At 34.5% G+C, this 17,012-nt stretch overlaps 1 protein-coding gene across 1 annotated transcript in view; it reads left to right on the top strand.

Annotated features, from left to right (window-relative positions):
* Window positions 1–17,012, top strand: part of LOC138128967 (zinc finger protein rotund-like) — a 198,797-nt gene that overhangs the window by 54,669 nt on the left and 127,116 nt on the right. The window lies entirely within an intron of this gene.

Below are 17,012 nucleotides of genomic sequence, written 5' to 3'. Positions count from 1 at the left end.
ATTTGCCTTATAAGACACTTGTATAATAAATAGCTATTATCTAGTCTTATTTCTTAAAAAAATCCTAACCTCTTAATGCCGTGAATTCGGAGTTTACAATGTCTGTGTTTCTCACGAGATAATCTGAATACATCGTTTGTTTTTCTTTATTGACGAGGTCTGAATTTCAACAGTTAACACTGCTCGACAATACCTTCAATTTTTACAAAAGATTTTACAAGATACATAATCGGAACATTCTTGACGTTCAATTTTTTATATACATAGGTACAGGGTGTTTCAGCTAAGACTTTCGAGCCTAATATCTCGGTTATTTGCCAACGGATTTTTATGAAATTTAAGATGCAGATAGTTTAGATCGTGTAGGTTCAATTAGTAATAAGAAAATTACCTTAAGTTAAAAAATATCATTTTAACACATGTTTCCTTTATCGAAAATTATGCGCGATTATTATTAGATTGTTAAACATTAAAAAATAGGGCTCTACACAAACAATTAAGTAAATCACTTGTCTGATTCAACGAAAAGATTAGATTTTGTAGTTAAAAATTTAATGTAAAATTTCAAGGTATTTGAGCAGTTACCTTTTGAAACAATTGATGATTAATAGCCAAGCAACATTTTGTACACCCTTTAAAGTCTGTCAAAATTGGGCGCGCTTTATTAGAAACGTCAAATTGTGAAAATTTATTGAAAATACTCTAAAAATAGACTACAGCGGCAGAAATTTCAATGTTGTTGAAAAAGGAAAAAAAATTGCCTATGGAGATTGTCGTAAGAACTTCAATGACACAGTTCGTTTTCTCGTGGAACACTATCCAAATGTAGGCTTTACAAAATGTAAGGTTAAGAGAGTCGTCAATTTATTTGAAGACACAGGAAGCGTACGTGAACTAAATTACCTTGCTAAAATATCCCGATCGTGTTTTAGTCCTTTATGGAAGAATTAAAGCATCCAGTATAATAAATTACGTCCAAATGTTGTCTTTAACTTTGTAAGTGTTTGTAAGGTTAAAAAGATAAACGTCAAATATGTCACCTGCATTTGTGCGAAAAGGGGTGACCAAAATTCTGCAAAATTGCGCGTTTGTTTCATACGCGTCTACGTTTTTGCATTTGCAGCCACGTTTAACACAGTTTTTTGCTTTTTCTTGCAAACTAGACGTCTTTCAAGGACGAGTTTTTCCCTACAGCATTTTTTTTTGACGATCAATTTTTTATGTAAATCTTAATTGATTCAACATTTTAAAAAGGCATGTAAAAATTACGTTTTTAAGACTTGGGTCATTGCATTAGGTAATGGGATTTTATTCTTCACCGTCTAAAATCTCTTCATTTTAAATTTCACAAAAATCCGCTAGAAAATAACTGAGTTATTAAGTTCGAAAGTCTTAGCTGAGACACCCTGTATAAATATGAAATATGTACGCTGATTGTTGCAAAATCGAAAATGACTTGATATTCGAAAATGCTTATCATTTAAGACCTGTCCAAAAAATCAAAAACACTAAAATTATTTTTGCTTTCGGTCCATTTTATGGAAACTTAATTTTCTTTTTGTCGCTGCAAGTTCCTCGAAACGTTTAGACTTGTTAAAGTACCTAATATGTACTTTGAAAATATTTAATATCGAACAACAACTAATGAAAAAAACAGTGTACGAAGTAGATAAAAAAGTCGATATGTGGCAACTAAAAATACTTGAAAAAACATCAATTAAAGAGACCTTCTTAAAACGATATCATGAATATTGCACGTAAGTATTATCTACTTGACTGTTACAAGTTAATGCCAACAATGAAAACAAAATAACAATGTGCACACCAGTTAATAATGAAAATTGCTAATGCTTTTTAATTTTTTTTTTCTAAGGTTCAGATGTATCGAGCGTTCACAAAATTGTGGAACATATGCTTTGACATTTCCTTCCAACGCATAACCTCACATTAATCATCATTTATTATAAAAGTGATGAACATGTCCATTATCTATTTCAAAACATGCTGCAACTCTGTGCGATCAGAAACATTGTTTTTTTCTGCAATCTTATTTCTTAAACGTTGTTTAAATTTAATCTAAGTAGATTATTAACTAAGCTGAAACTTTTTGTATTTTTGAAGTAGGTAGGTACATATAACCATAAAAAGAAATTACAACTTTTAAGACACGATTATCAAAAAATTCTCGTAGCATTACCAAGGAGTGGCACAAGCACCATCTTGTTGGAAATAACCTTGCTAGAGTAATCCATAAGTACAAACATTTCTTTCTAAAGTTGAGTGGCGTTAAATTAATTCCGAATAAAAATAAATGTACTTATTAATAAACTCTTGAGGCTTTTCGGTACTGCAAATTGTCATACACTTTTGCCCCAAATGTCCGCACATCGATGTTACTTTTACGAAAATGCGATTCCATCATAAAAATGTCTGTTCTAAAGTAGAGTAGTGAACCATCGTGTTGCTCCAAGGAAAACAGAAAAATTATAGCCGGTTAGTCTGTCTGTCTTTTTTTTTGTAAAAGTGATAACAGTGCTGAATAAATGACGTTTGTTATCTATAATTTGACATTTGATGAGGGAGGCCGAATGTTGACAGCAACAAAAGCGAGCACCAGGTCACTTGACCACAATTTTTTTAAACGCTCTATATGTAGATATATGTAGGTAGAGTAATCCCGGCCTGAGATATGACATTTGGTGGGGGAAATCTGCGCAGACAAAATATTCCAGTGGCGTGGAAAAACCGGTCACAGCAGAGAATAGCGGTCACAGTAACAATCAACTGATTGTTAATCTGTTGAGCACCCCTATTTTGCGAAAGATGGACTCATCCGATTGTTTTTCCCCCACCAAATGTCATATCTCAGGCCGGCCTTACTCTACCTAGATATCCTGTTCTAAGTGGTGTAGACTCTTTAGATGTATCTACCTTGCTTTAATTATTTAGAATTTTCCAGTACTATTCGCATCATTGTTACTATATTCTTCCATCATTTTTCAAACAGTGATATGTTATACTTTTCTACAGATGACACTAAGCTAACTAAAACTACTTCAAACTTGCACCCAATACACGAGTTCTTCAAAAGATGTTTCATTTCCAAACTGAAAACTGCATTGTTTCAATCCCAAAGAATTTTTAAAATTATAATAAATCAGAGAACTAAAATTATAAGTTTGAATTATATGACCAAATGATGTCATTTCCGTCTAAACGTTAGTAACAGATGGAAAAGAGTTTAGGAAAAAACCAATTTGCGTCGTACTTACTTAAACATTACGAAATAAAGGATTATTCCGCTAAATGTACAAAAGATTTTTTGATTTACGTGGACCTCTCTCAAGTACCTGAGTATTCTTATTAAATCCATGTACCTAGTTCAGTGATTCCGTAAGGATTTGGTACGTAAATTTGATTTGATTGTTTAGTCACGACGAATAAAAAGTATAAATTAGTGTAAAATCGAAAAATGATTGATTGATTCTCAACGGTAACAGTATCGATTGAAAATATGTAGAGGACAGTGCCGTTAAATTTTTTGAAATCCATAACAAACACAATAACATGAATAGTTGGTCGTTTTTACGGGCATCACGCCCTGAAAATTTCAGCCACTTCCTTGACCATAAGAAGTCCGTATCATTCGCACCACACAATACCAATCCCACCTCTTCTTGCACCATCATCACACCTAATCGTTCCAATTAAACAATATCTCTTTTTTCCCCTTTTATGAGTAACAGTGAATGCCGTCGAGAATCCTTCACGTCTCTCTTATTCCTTCGTATTTGTTTTCTCGGCGGCAAAACGTGACTCCAGTCACCCTCTCCCATTAAAAATCCAGCGGCCCGATGGGACTCAGATCCGGTCGATCGACCGGCCGGCTATGACGCCCGTCGCTTCTGCCGTCTCGCGATCGCGCCCGGAGCGCCGCCAATCGCGGCCCGGACCGGCGCAGCGCCCGCCTCCGATTGGCCGGCCGCGCGGCTCGTCCACATCTAGCTACCTTGGAAAAAGCCCGGCTCCGCCTCCCGGCGATGTTATGTTTAATGTATTTACCGTTGCAAAAAAGCGAGCTTTTGTCTGGTGTACAGCTCCGGTCGTATATCAGCGACGCAGAGTCGTACCGGCTATCAAAATGCACACGGACAGACGCACGCACCGAGATGCGATCGACCGTCGTTTGTTTTTCCTTTTGGAGGCGACGGCGATGATGGATAGGAGGCCGGGAAGCTCACGTGAACCGATCCGATCGTCGGCTGTTTATCGCGTTATGAACGATGGGTGCATACGTAACGACGGAAATCGACCGGACCGCCATTTTTGTTTTGGCGGTGGGTCGTGGACGCGACGGAGGTGGGCGCCGGGGTGAGAGGTCGAGGCACCGAACGAGGACTTAATTAATGGTCGAGGGGGCGGCGATTTTTTGCGATGGCGCACGTGGTCGCCCGGAAGGGCAAAGTATGGAAATTGAGCGCCCGTACCACGAAGTTGCCGCTACTGTCTCAAGTGTCTAAAGTGGGCATTAAATCTGCTTAGGCTAAGTCGAGGCATAAAACGCGTGAAACAACACATCGACAATTTAAACGATGAAATATTTTATGACCGTACAAATTAGGTAGGGCATAAAATTTCCTATTCTGAAAATACCTGAGAAAAATAGCGATCGTTTAGTCTCCGTGAAAGGATTTCACAAAGTGAAAAAGGCAAAGTATGGAAAGTGAACGTGGTAGAGATGATTTCTTTATTGCTAAAGGGTGTGAAGCTACACAAAAATAGAGATTTAAGAGAGTCAATGAGAGTCGAGGCATAAAACAGGAAAATTGTAGTTTTGGTGCATGTGTTGGCATTAAATGTACCAGTACAATCGTTTTTCTTGTTTTTTAGTACAAACCGCAAATTGTAGGTACAAAAATTTAAAAACAAGGCACGGTGTGGTTTATGCATAAGGCATAAATCCGCAAACAAATGATATAAAATAAAAGTGACAGGTACCTACTTGATTAAATAAAATTAATTAAATTTAAGTTTAAAAACTGTGCTCTTGCAATGTTTATGGAATTTTTTTATTCGTACATTTGGAACATATCGTAGATAAATGAGATACTAAATGACATATTTAAATGTAAGCAGCATTTACAGTAAGGATCTTTAGTAAAAAGATAAAGTAGATAAATGGAAAACGTGAGAAGGAAGAATAATAATGATATAAAATTCACATAAAGATCACTAGATATTTGTAACGAGTGTGAGGTTATTGGAAATATTTTTAACAAAAAAACCCTAAATAAAGCGGAGTTGGCAACGTTGAAAATGTTTATACCTAGTGGTTTAGTTTACTTTGAACATCATAAAATTTCATTATAGAATGTGAACGTCAACAACCTAACGGTAAATCGAGGGTTGTTTGTTGGTACTTTAATTGCACCATCTGAAGACGCTCTCCAAAGAACACTACCATCTTCAGCCTAATTGTTAAGAAACAAGCACTCACCTACTTGTGTTGAAAAGTGCTTATTTTACATACCTAATTCAAATTACTTTTTAACTTTTTGTAGCCACAAAACTTTCTGAACGCTCTATAATAGTTTATAATAAATTATTCATTTTTGTGTAGAAAATTATGATAACAGTTTATGATAAATTATTCTTGTGGCATCAAATTACATGCAATGTATTTTATTTTAATTGTAGGCATGTCATTTAAATTGTAAACACATTTTGCTAAGACGTTAGTAAAATAAATGTAAAAAGGACAAGCTGCGGGTAAGAAAGTTGCTTCTAGGTTATTATGTTGACATATAAAATTCACTGAAGGGTGAAAAAATGACACCACAAACGTCACTAGTGTTGTAAGTAAGTTACAGATACTTAAATTAATTTCTAAGTGATGTATCACATTCAAGGAGGTGTTGACTAAAACACTAAAACCAAAGACTTGAAGTTACAAGGTAAGGACTTTAGATAACTTTATTAAGCTGGGTAAGTAGGTACATAAAAAATTTGAAAAAAATATGAGGGTTCATTATTTATCGTCGCTGACGTTAACTAGCAATTGAAAAAGTGTTATTTATTGAGACCAACGTCTGCCACTTATTTATTGAGCGTCTCTTACATTAATAAAGTGAAGATAAATTTGCATCTATGTCTCAGGGATGAGAGAACACAGATGCACCTGAGAACTAAAAAAAAGTACCCACTGACGCTTGAATCAAATTTAATGATAGTGTATACTATATACACTATAAGTGATGAAAGTGCCTGATTTTTCAACAAGCAATACATAATATACTCACGAGCCCAGCGAGTGAGAAAAGTATTGCGAGTTGAAAAATCGCACTTACATAATTATTTTACTCCCCTATTTTTTTAATCTTCCGGATCTGGAGTTTCAATTAATGCAAATAACAGTGTTTTAAATTTTTATATTAATAAGTAGGTAGTAGATTGTTAATGTAGTAGATTGTTAAAAGAATTTTCCTCACTAGTGAGTTTACTGTCTCCATTTTCCGCACTAGTGATGCAAACGCCTATTTTCCTCACTAAATTGAGTAATGAAAGTATCATTTTCATAAGCGACGTTGGAAAAAGTAATTAGAAAGTGCTTTGGAGTTATTATCTTGGTAGGTTTAGTTAAATTCCATCTCACAGAAAGGATATAAAACATTTTTTTAATCAGAGCACTTTCTGTGGTACAGTAGATGCCCTAGGTGACTCTGTAGAAAAACAAAGTATATAGTCTATGTAATGAACCACTTTATATGTTTGTAATTATTTCTCTTCTATTAGACAGTTGGTTTTCCTTTGGAGGACCTATTTTCAAGCAGATTTCAATTGTATTGTTGAAAGGAGCAGCTAAGTCTTTCTCAGCGTTTCCTAGAAATATTCTGTCGACGATGAACCAAACCTCCACAAAAAATATAAAGCGCAATATATGATTCTTTAAAATCAATCTCCATTTTTAGCTGAAATATCTCGCCTTCCTTCTTTAATTGATGTTGTCCTGTTGCCCTTGCTTCAACATCCATTACCCATTACCCAATGTTTGAAAAATCGCTTGTCTCATATCACTCACGGCCTCTAGATCTATTATGGTCTGCAGGTTTTTTATTTTGAAATCCAGACGCTTCTGCACCCTAACATAAGGGAGACCAAGGTCAGTCGTAACATTTTGACTTTGAGGACTTACAGTAATTTTAATATACATAGTAGCTGGACTGGAACAAGTACTCTTAGGCAAAGTTTGTTTATTTGTCTACAAAATGTTATTACTCCGATTGTTTCAAATACTGAAGAAATTGACCACGGAATAAGTTTAGAAAAATGTTACGGTAATTGTTCACTTTAACTACTTCTGGAATTTTCGCGTTTTTTCTGGCTAGACAGCCTCAGGGCGTTCTCCTAGATCGTTTCCCGCCATTCAAACCTTGTGCAAATGAATTTTCCTTACCCTTTAGTTATACTAAGACATTGACGCGACCTTGAACCACAACAAGAGAAAAAAAAGGCATTTGCCCAAGGTTTGAATGATAGGAAACCATCTAGGAGGACGCCCTGAGGCTGTCTAGCCAGAAAAAACGCGAAAATTCCAGAAGTAGTTAAAGTGAACAATTACCAATATTACAATTCAGCCAGATGACAAGAAAAATACCTAAATATGTCAACAATATTTAGTTTTGCTTTCACAAACGTCTGTCAGCGGGGTAGACGCGAAAGATTAATAACGAAGGACAAGAAAAACGCTTGATTACCCCCATGTGGAGATTTGAACCGCTAATGATCTTCGATTTATTCACAGTGTTATTTGCAACTGTCCCGCGTTGCTAAGAACTAAAACGTAGTAGCAGCAATATTTTCTTTGCAAGACACTCATACCTCATTTATTTAATTTCGAAGAAAACTTCTCTTTCAATTTTTTTTAAATTTGGAAGTAAGTACCAAATCTGGCGAATACGAAGGATGGGCATTGGGTCATTCAAACCCCAAGCACCTAATTAATTGTTTGCAACGCAATTCAGGACTTGTGAGCAGGTGTGGTGAGCAACTGACTTTACCACGTCGCTTGTCCATCACTTTACCATGAAGTACCATAGCATACGCCTGTCACAGTTTTACCTTGTTCCAAGTGATCTTTCAAAATTATTCCGTCTCAAAAAAGAGGTAGGTTTCTGAACGAGAGGTTGACCGTTGCTTTGTTTCTGACAATTGCTATAACGAGCGTTCAAAAAAAAGTCAAGTCAAAAAGATCGTGCTTTTCTCTTGTTTTCATGCAGGTCGTCGTGGTTCAGATACATAACCTCACTTTGATCATTTGTTGCAATAAAGGACGAATTGAAGTTTCGTTCCATTTTATTTTTCCAACGCTTTGTCACTTACTTCGTTCCAATACTCCTACACTTCTTGCCTCGCGGAATATTCGACAACTGATAAAGCCACGACATACATCTAAGCGCCAGCCCACTAGAGTCAAATATTTTTGAACGCACGTTACTCTGTTTCCGACCCATACTCGACTTCATCAAATTTAAAATGTTTCTTCTATTAAATCCTCAAGGTACAAAAACTATTCAAAAACAAGCTGATTTCGTCTCCGAATATTCTTTTTTTTTCCTCAACGTAGATTGCTTTTTGTTCTTGTATTGTCGATAACTTTTTATATGATATTTTAACTGTTTCCTTAACGCAAACAAACATTTCCATATATGTAAAGATGTAGTCCATTAAAGTGTTATGTTTATGGTATTATAAATACTCGTCGCAAGTTCATGTTTTATACGCAATTAAAACGTCTTTTAATTAAACACCAGACCTAACAGTTCAGTGGAATTGTTCTCCTTGAAATAATTTTCTGAAAATTTCCAAAATTCTTAGGAATCGTTGAATAAGTAAATGATCGTTTAATTTGGACGCTGTCGTAGCTATCGATCAGCCCCTCGCATCCCTTTCCTCCAATCGCCCCCTTTATTGTTCCTTTACGGCCGGTTAATAAGAAACCGCTGCCCCCGCCCCGGCCCTAACGGCCGTGGCCGTCGTCGCCGTCGTCGCCTTCTTGTTATACAACTTGTCGATCCAGACCTGCCCCAACGTCGGATAAGAAACCGTCGTAAATAGCTATGGAGGAGGAAGTGCTCCGGGTACAAAAACGGTCTATTTTGGTTTCTTATGTCGTCGCTGTTTAACTGGTGGATGGAAAAACGCGCCTTGGAAAAGCGCCACTTATAAAAAGGGACATATTTCAGTTCTTGTGCGTGTGCCAGTGAAAACGACGGCGGCGGCGGGCGCGGCCCTCTCGATGATGACGCCACCGCCGCCGGTGGAAACGACGGAGGGTACCTTTTTATTCCCCGTTGCCGTAGGTCGGGGACGGTGTGCTCTTCAAGCAAAAAGAGGCGACTGTTTTAAACGGGGTTAACGGAACGATGACGCGACTTATACATAACTTCCGAACGTCGATCGAGGGGCGGCGGCCGCCCCCGCATATTTCACACCAAATTAATCAACATCCAGGCGGTTTAACATGTTCTACTTGCACCGGAACGATAACGCCCCCATGCGGATCTCTTGATTTCTCAAAGTGACATATACACAGCGGATCTAAAAAAGAATATTAATAAAAGATTTCATCTGGGTCTTTAAAATTGAAATAGTCGCTCCACCCTGTACACATGGCTGTAATGAGAATCTCATCTATTGCAAAAAATATCCATATTCACATATTAATCTTTGATTTTTTTTTTACACCATGCCATAATAATTTGATAGGATTTAGATCTGGACTTCCCTAGGTGTGTTTAAGTAATTAAACCTACCATAAACTCTCGAAACCAAAAAAACACTTCTTTTAATGATTAAAAGAAGTATTTTTTTATTTAATGATTACTTTTCAACCAAACTCCTGACTCATCATTTTTTTTATTATTAAAAAATTAATAAAAACACCTTTGAATGTAAAATTATTATAATTTTATTTACAGATTAGCAACAACATGTTGTGAGGGCATGTTCTAAAAATGTGATTTATTCGCTGGCAGAAAGTAACCTTCGGCGCAATTTACATCTGCGTCTGGAAACCGTCGGAGCAATTTCCCGCACTTGTTTAATTTTTTGCAGAAAAGCACCAATCCTGTAGCGCTTGGACAAATTCCCGTAGGCCATAAATTACCGTCGGCGGCGTTTGACGGAACATTTTTTCCCGATTGCCACTTCATTTGTTTTTTGTGCGCGTCATTAATTATTCATCGTTCGATTTAGCATGCGCTTATGGATTATGGAATAGGCAACAGGTGATCGAGTCGGCGAGAGAATATTTCATAACATTTTTCAAATAGCAGCTCGCCATGAATGAAACACTTCATAATTCAGTAATTGTTTCTGTCACGACACTTCATCATCACGTGTGACGCCATTTCATTATCGTTATTAGCCTAACCTCAAAGCGAGAAAATCTGGGGATTTTTTTGTTACCTACCTACTTTTTTTGGTGGAAAACGAGAAGCGCACCTACGACAAAGTGTCGGTTCTTAATCGGGTCGTAATTAACAGTTGAGGGCCCGTTTCTCAATTTTTTTTTCGGTTAACGAGCACAAATGAGCAGTAAAAAAGTGATAACATTTATTTATTTAGCAGTTGTGGAGTTGGTATCGGCGTGCGGTTTGTCAAGTTAAATGAAAAGGTATTCAATGGGTGCGTTATCACTTTTGCGATAGTGGCATACTATAAATAACTTGATAATTCATTGGCGTGTAAATTATAATTCTTTATTATTTCCAGTGAGTAACTTTAGGACGGTTCTAATTGTGTTTAGCCTTCGGTTTGAAAATGTATGTCCCTCTGTGCCTACATTTGTTGTCTTTTATGAACCGCAAGTTCTCGATAATTACCCGTATGTAAATTACTTTTTCGAAACAGAACGCCATTGCTCTGCAATTATTGTATTTTTTTAATTGTGTTTACCTTATAAGTGCAAATTGACTGATCGTACCCGCTTCCACGGACATTATTTTTATCAATTTTTTTTCTTTGTGTGTGTTTGTTTCACATTTCAACTGTGATCCTTACTTAACATATTCATTACAAGCGAAACTGGTTTTTCTCTGCCGTAATTATTAAATGTCTACTTTTTACTACTAAGTTAACTATATTTTCAATTAATTTAACTTTTATGCGTTCTATATTCGTTGTTTATGTATTATGTGATGATTTTGCAGCCACCACCATTCAGCTGTGGATTACATTATTTGAAAGAAACAAATACTAAAAGATGGGTAAAACATTCCATAACATCCTTAAAAAAATCAAATCCACAAGGTCATGCGTTTACACTTTTTGCAATCATGTTTTCGTAATTTTACACAAAATCTGTAACTAAAAGCGATTTTGATTTGCAATTCTCGACAATAGAACAAAATTAAACAGGATTTTCTTCTTACCTTGTTGCTTATTTGAACCTAAACCCACCTAATGAATTTTGAAAATATTTAATGAGTATAGACACATTAAGTAAGAATAAAATATGTTTCATAATATCAGATCTAAAAAAAGTGCAAGAATTTAGCTTTAACCGTCAATTTATTAGAGGAATTCCCAAATCAATAGAATTTTCATTTTTTTCAGATGGAACAATTAAATAGATATCAATATTTCTAATTGGAAAATTTGCAAAAATCATGAAATTAAACATGTTAAAGAAAAAAGTGGTCACCTTTTGAACTGCAAATTTCAGAATTCACATTTGCTATTATATCCTCACTTGACATTTGCTCTGTAAATTTGTGAAAGCGACAGTTTGCATTTCAGTTAATGATTTTTTACATTTTACACTAAAAATCTACTTCTTTATAAATTTTATTGCAAAAAAGTACGTATGCAACTTTGTTGTAAACCGCTTTTTTCACTCTCACTTTACTATCGGGCCTTCAAATAAATATATGTATATTTAGAGTAGGTGTAGGCGACATTCTAATTCTGTTAACAGTGTAAAGTAATTTTTATAGGTAACCAATTATTCTTCGGAGGTACACAGCTTCCACAGTAAGCTTTTTCCCAATTTCATATTGTCATATTCCGTGGAGTGGGAATAGGGAGAATGCACTACAAAAATTAAAAATAGTTTCTAACCTAATTTTATTTCGTTAAAATGTCAGACGTTTCTTGTGTCATTTTATACGCTGGAAAAATGTTGCAAACAATTGAATTTCCATAGGTTGCTCTAAATATAAATTTATTTGAAGGCCCGTTACAATGTATGTGATAGACAAGATCTTTTCTCGTAAATCCACATGTGGTTATCAGACTACTGGATTGTGTTGGTAAACTTTTACATCGACTTAAAAAATTTCAGGTATGAGGCCGAAATTTGAAGCACGAGGCGTCAGCCGAGTGATGCGAAATAGGCTGAATACCTGAAAAGTGACAGCGCACGAATATTGAATAACGAAATTCGTGTTTGTTTGGGCAAAGTCTTAAAAAACATTAATTAATTGTAAGTTACCTATTAATTAATTTTGTCATTATTTTATCAGCCGATAACATATTTTAAAATATTTTACAAAGTGACTGATAAAAATTTCTAACAGCTCAAAAAATAACCACAAACCTCTGCTTTATGAAAAATACCAAAACAACTAAATATTTGTTTATATGTTTTCTATTTGAAAAGATAAAAATATACAGAGTAGCTCTTAAACTTATATTTAAAATGTTTTTAAAAACTTTACAGTGTTTGAAAATAATATGCAACAATTTAAAAGATATGAATTTATAAATTACTGTTTTATTGAATAAGAAAAATACCAACATTATTGTTTTCTATCATTTGGAAAGTTAAAAATACACGATGTGGCTCTAAAACGGTCATATATGTAATATTTTTTTTATTTAGAATATTACAGAGTGACCTACAAAAGCTTTTATACCTATATTGGAAGATTACAATAACTTTGCACATCCCAGTGCACAATAAAAGTTTGTATTAATTAAAAAATAGTCCATAAATGTAGGATAACATGAAAAAGTGGAAAATTGTCTTCTTTTTCTTTGCAAAGCAGACATCATCCAATTTTCAATGTTTGAATTGAAGATAGTGATGACAAAATTGAAATTTATTCAATAGATATGTAAAGTCCATTCAAAAATCAAAAAACCACCAACGTCGCATTTTCCTGGATAATTACTATCGGCAACGCTGTCTAGTGTAAAATTTGGTGCGACTTGTAATTTAGAGGTTGTGTTTATTAAATGTCTTGTTTTTCTGGGCATGTTTAAGAAAAAATAATAAGAATCAATAAATAAATGAAATGTGCTGCTAATAAAACAATATGACCGAAATTCAAAGCGATTGAATTTTATTTTGAATCAAATAAATGTCATAATTTATAGTTACCAACATAGTATGAAAAAATATCTACCTAGGGTTTTTTAAATTTCACCAACCTAAAGCAACAGGTGGTGGTTTTTTGATTTTTGAATGGACTTTAGGTACTATGATTAAGATTAAAGATTTATATTTTTGAAAAATGTCTAACCGGATAGTTAGTTTTTATGAAGACACCATCTACAGACAAAGAGTTTCGTTTTCATAGATAGTGTCAAGACATACTTTATTTTCAATCAAATTTTTTATTTGTAAAAAAAATAACTTAAATTTTTCAATTGTGGGACTACGGAATTCACTTTCTTTATCTGGAAAATGTAAAGTGGGGAGTTTGGTGTCATTTCCGGTAAAAGGAGTAGGTATGTAACAAACAGAGTGTGCCTAGACATCACGAAAGTGTGCGAAATGACTAAATGGCAACTTTGTCTTTTGTGATGTGTAAAATTCCCTTTATGAAAAATCTAAGGATAAAAAAAGTTGCGAAAATGAAGAAGAGTAGATAAGCTTTTTATGAAAAATGCAGAAAAGAAGGAAGAATCATTTTCAACAAAACAGAATACCTACGGGGCCACACTATTATTTTTTGTTAATATGTAGTTTGAGAAAATTATAAAATAAAATAAAAATAAAAAGGAGAATTGTGTGAAAAAAAACCTTCCCACTTGTAAAAAACGTAATGCTTTATCACATGTTGCAAAAATAACTAATCCTGTAAAATCTTGTTTTCTCTTAAAAATAACCTTGAGACGTAATTTTTTAAATAGTTTCTTGGAATTTGTAAACGTTCGTAATCACGTGTTAAGAAAGTTTAAAGCACAAGCCCTAACCAAACCTTTAATTCCTAACGAAACCTAATCGTAGACAAGACAAAATAATGTTTACGTCAAAAATGAAAACTCACGTAGGGGAAGTTGGGGTAAGATGACGAACGGGGTAAGATGACGAATGATTACTACAGACAAACCATTACAATTTTAAAAAAATTTTACACTCCCATCTAGAGGTTTGTAGGTGATTTAATATCAGCCGGTAAGATTCTGAGACAGTTCGCATTTATTTATTTAGAAGCCGTTCTTTGGAACTGTATGTTTCATTATAAAATTTACTCTGTGTTTAGTATTTTTTTTTAATTGGAAAATCACAAGTAAAAACAATTTGATTTCTGTTGTAGGTTACATAATATCAGTGACAATAACGTATTCTGTTTAAATTGTATAAATCTTTGAATGGTTTTTATATAAATTTGAAAAATTTCTATAACGTGTGGTGGGGTAAGATGACCGGGGTAAGATGACGAATCTCTAAATACATTATTTTATTTAATAATAATAATGACGAAGCATCTTCATCATCTTCAAGAGTTGCTACACTTGCATCTACCTATAAAGTGCAAACTATTTTCCTCAAGACAAAATCTAACACCTCACTTTGGGAAATTAAGCCCTTATCAACTATTAATCGTCCTATTCAAAGTAAGCGAAAAAAAATGGTGTCACGAAGACTGCTTCAATCATGGTGGCAAAGGAGAGTTTGTTTCTGATTTATGTATGAAGGCCCCATTTTACTCCATTATGTTCGTCATCTTACCCGCTCTATGGGGTAAGATGACTAAAATACAATTTTTTGTTTATATTCATTTTTAGTAATATTGGAACTTATGTTTACTTTAAAATCATGTGGAATTTAAGAGTAATATACAACGTAACATGTTACTGTCTTTTTAATCAATTATATTAACGTTTTCTTGGCCAAAACTTAATTTTTTGTTAACTTCGTCATCTTACCCCACCTTCCCCTAGACGTCAAGTCCGTAGGATCACTTGAATATGCTGCTCCGGTTTCACGAGTCATATAATTATTTACTAATCACATTACGTGTTCAAATGAAATCCTGGGCTGAGTAGGCGTTGGAAAAATTAAACCGTTTAGAACAGTGTAAAGTTTGAATTTCCCGCCGTTTGACACGAATGACATTTGTTTATGTTTAATCGGGACATAATTGAACATGTTTGTTTTCAGCAAAGGGTGCCCTTAGATATTTGCTTCGAGAATAGGAATCGTTACGTTATTCTATTTTTGATGTAAAACATTGCAAAGAAAGAAAAAAAGAAAAAATTTTTGGCTTGAAATTTTAGGTTAGCTGTCAACATGCTCCAATTAATCTACGCTTTAAAAAAGCACAACAATTGACGGTTTCCAACGCCTGCCCAGCCCAGGATTTCATTTGAACGCGCGATATTATAAAAGAATATAATAAATAAACACCACTGGCATTGTTTTTCGATAACTGTATCCTTTAGAACCAACCTACTGATTGCTTCTTCATATCAGCGACATCTCCCCACCGATTACATAGTTTTTCAATTTATATTATAATCAGTGAGTTTGAAGAAACATTTTCACTGTTAAATTTGATAAACGTCGCGTCGTTGCCGTTTGAAACAGCCCAACAGAAGATGCCAGATTCTTTTGTTTTATATCATCGCTATGATATCCTCTTGCTGTCCTATTTCAGCCAATTAAAATCGTTGAAAAGGGATCATGTGACACATGAATTATATTCTCGAACTGATCACATTAAGTGAAAGTGAATGACTTTCGATTTTTTGTTTGAGCTGTTAGTGTAAAGTTGACCTTACAAAAGTGTATAATTTAAGCAAAAAAGTGTATAATCTAGGTAATTCAATTATAATTTGGAAATAACTAGACCAATGACATGTTTTTCAATTATACTCGTACAGGTAACACGATTCCGTCAATTCCGTTTTTTAATCTTTCCTTAATTAATTAATTTTTTTTTCTTAATTTTATTTCGTTCGATAACATTAAATGGCGTTTTAAATTCCGCCATAACTAGTCACCTTTGGTCAAAAACACAAATATAACTTAATAATCAAATTTAATTACCGTCATTTATTTTTTCCTTTCTCTTTTAATTATTTTTTATTTATTTATTTGTAATTACATTAAATTTATCCACGTAATTAACGTTCATTCTTCTACGTATTTTTTCACTCAATTAATGAGTCCACCGAAGCGGAATCGACATGTTAAACGAGCTAAACATGTCTTTTAAGTAATAATCACGCACATACGTAAGCGTACACGAAATATTTAAATTTTATCACAAAAATATGTCGAGAGCTAGCACATTATTTTTAAGTTTTCAGTTTAAAATAATCCAGTTGTAAATGTAGTTGAAATCGGCTTAATTTTAATTTAAAGTGCAAAAGAGTTGCAGCAGGTTCGTGACTCACTCTGTATACCAACCTGCGTTCTATTATTACATTCATTTACATGAACGTATTCTTACACTTTCACTTTCATCAAAGAAACCATCACAAATTTCGATTAAACCCGACGAAATTTTAATCTAATTCCATCAAGTCATTGGACACTTACGAAACGCATCCGACAGGGGTCACCGAAGAAAAAACGCCGAACCCTCGAGTTCACGCTTGATTTTGTCGACATTAGAGGGATGATGACCTGATTTGTTTTTTTTCAAATTGGTCACGGCATTCAGCGCGACAATTCCGGGAGCGGAAGCGTCCGTTTCGCCATTTTTCGATTAGCGGAAAAAAGAGTTGGTCTAGTAGGCGCGGGTGCCCAAAAAAAAAATGTGCCGAGAAGAACG

The sequence above is a fragment of the Tenebrio molitor genome, chromosome 4 (assembly GCF_963966145.1).
Source record: "Tenebrio molitor chromosome 4, icTenMoli1.1, whole genome shotgun sequence".
In the NCBI taxonomy this organism is placed as follows: domain Eukaryota; kingdom Metazoa; phylum Arthropoda; class Insecta; order Coleoptera; family Tenebrionidae; genus Tenebrio; species Tenebrio molitor.
This window is presented reverse-complemented; position numbering and strand designations above follow the sequence as displayed.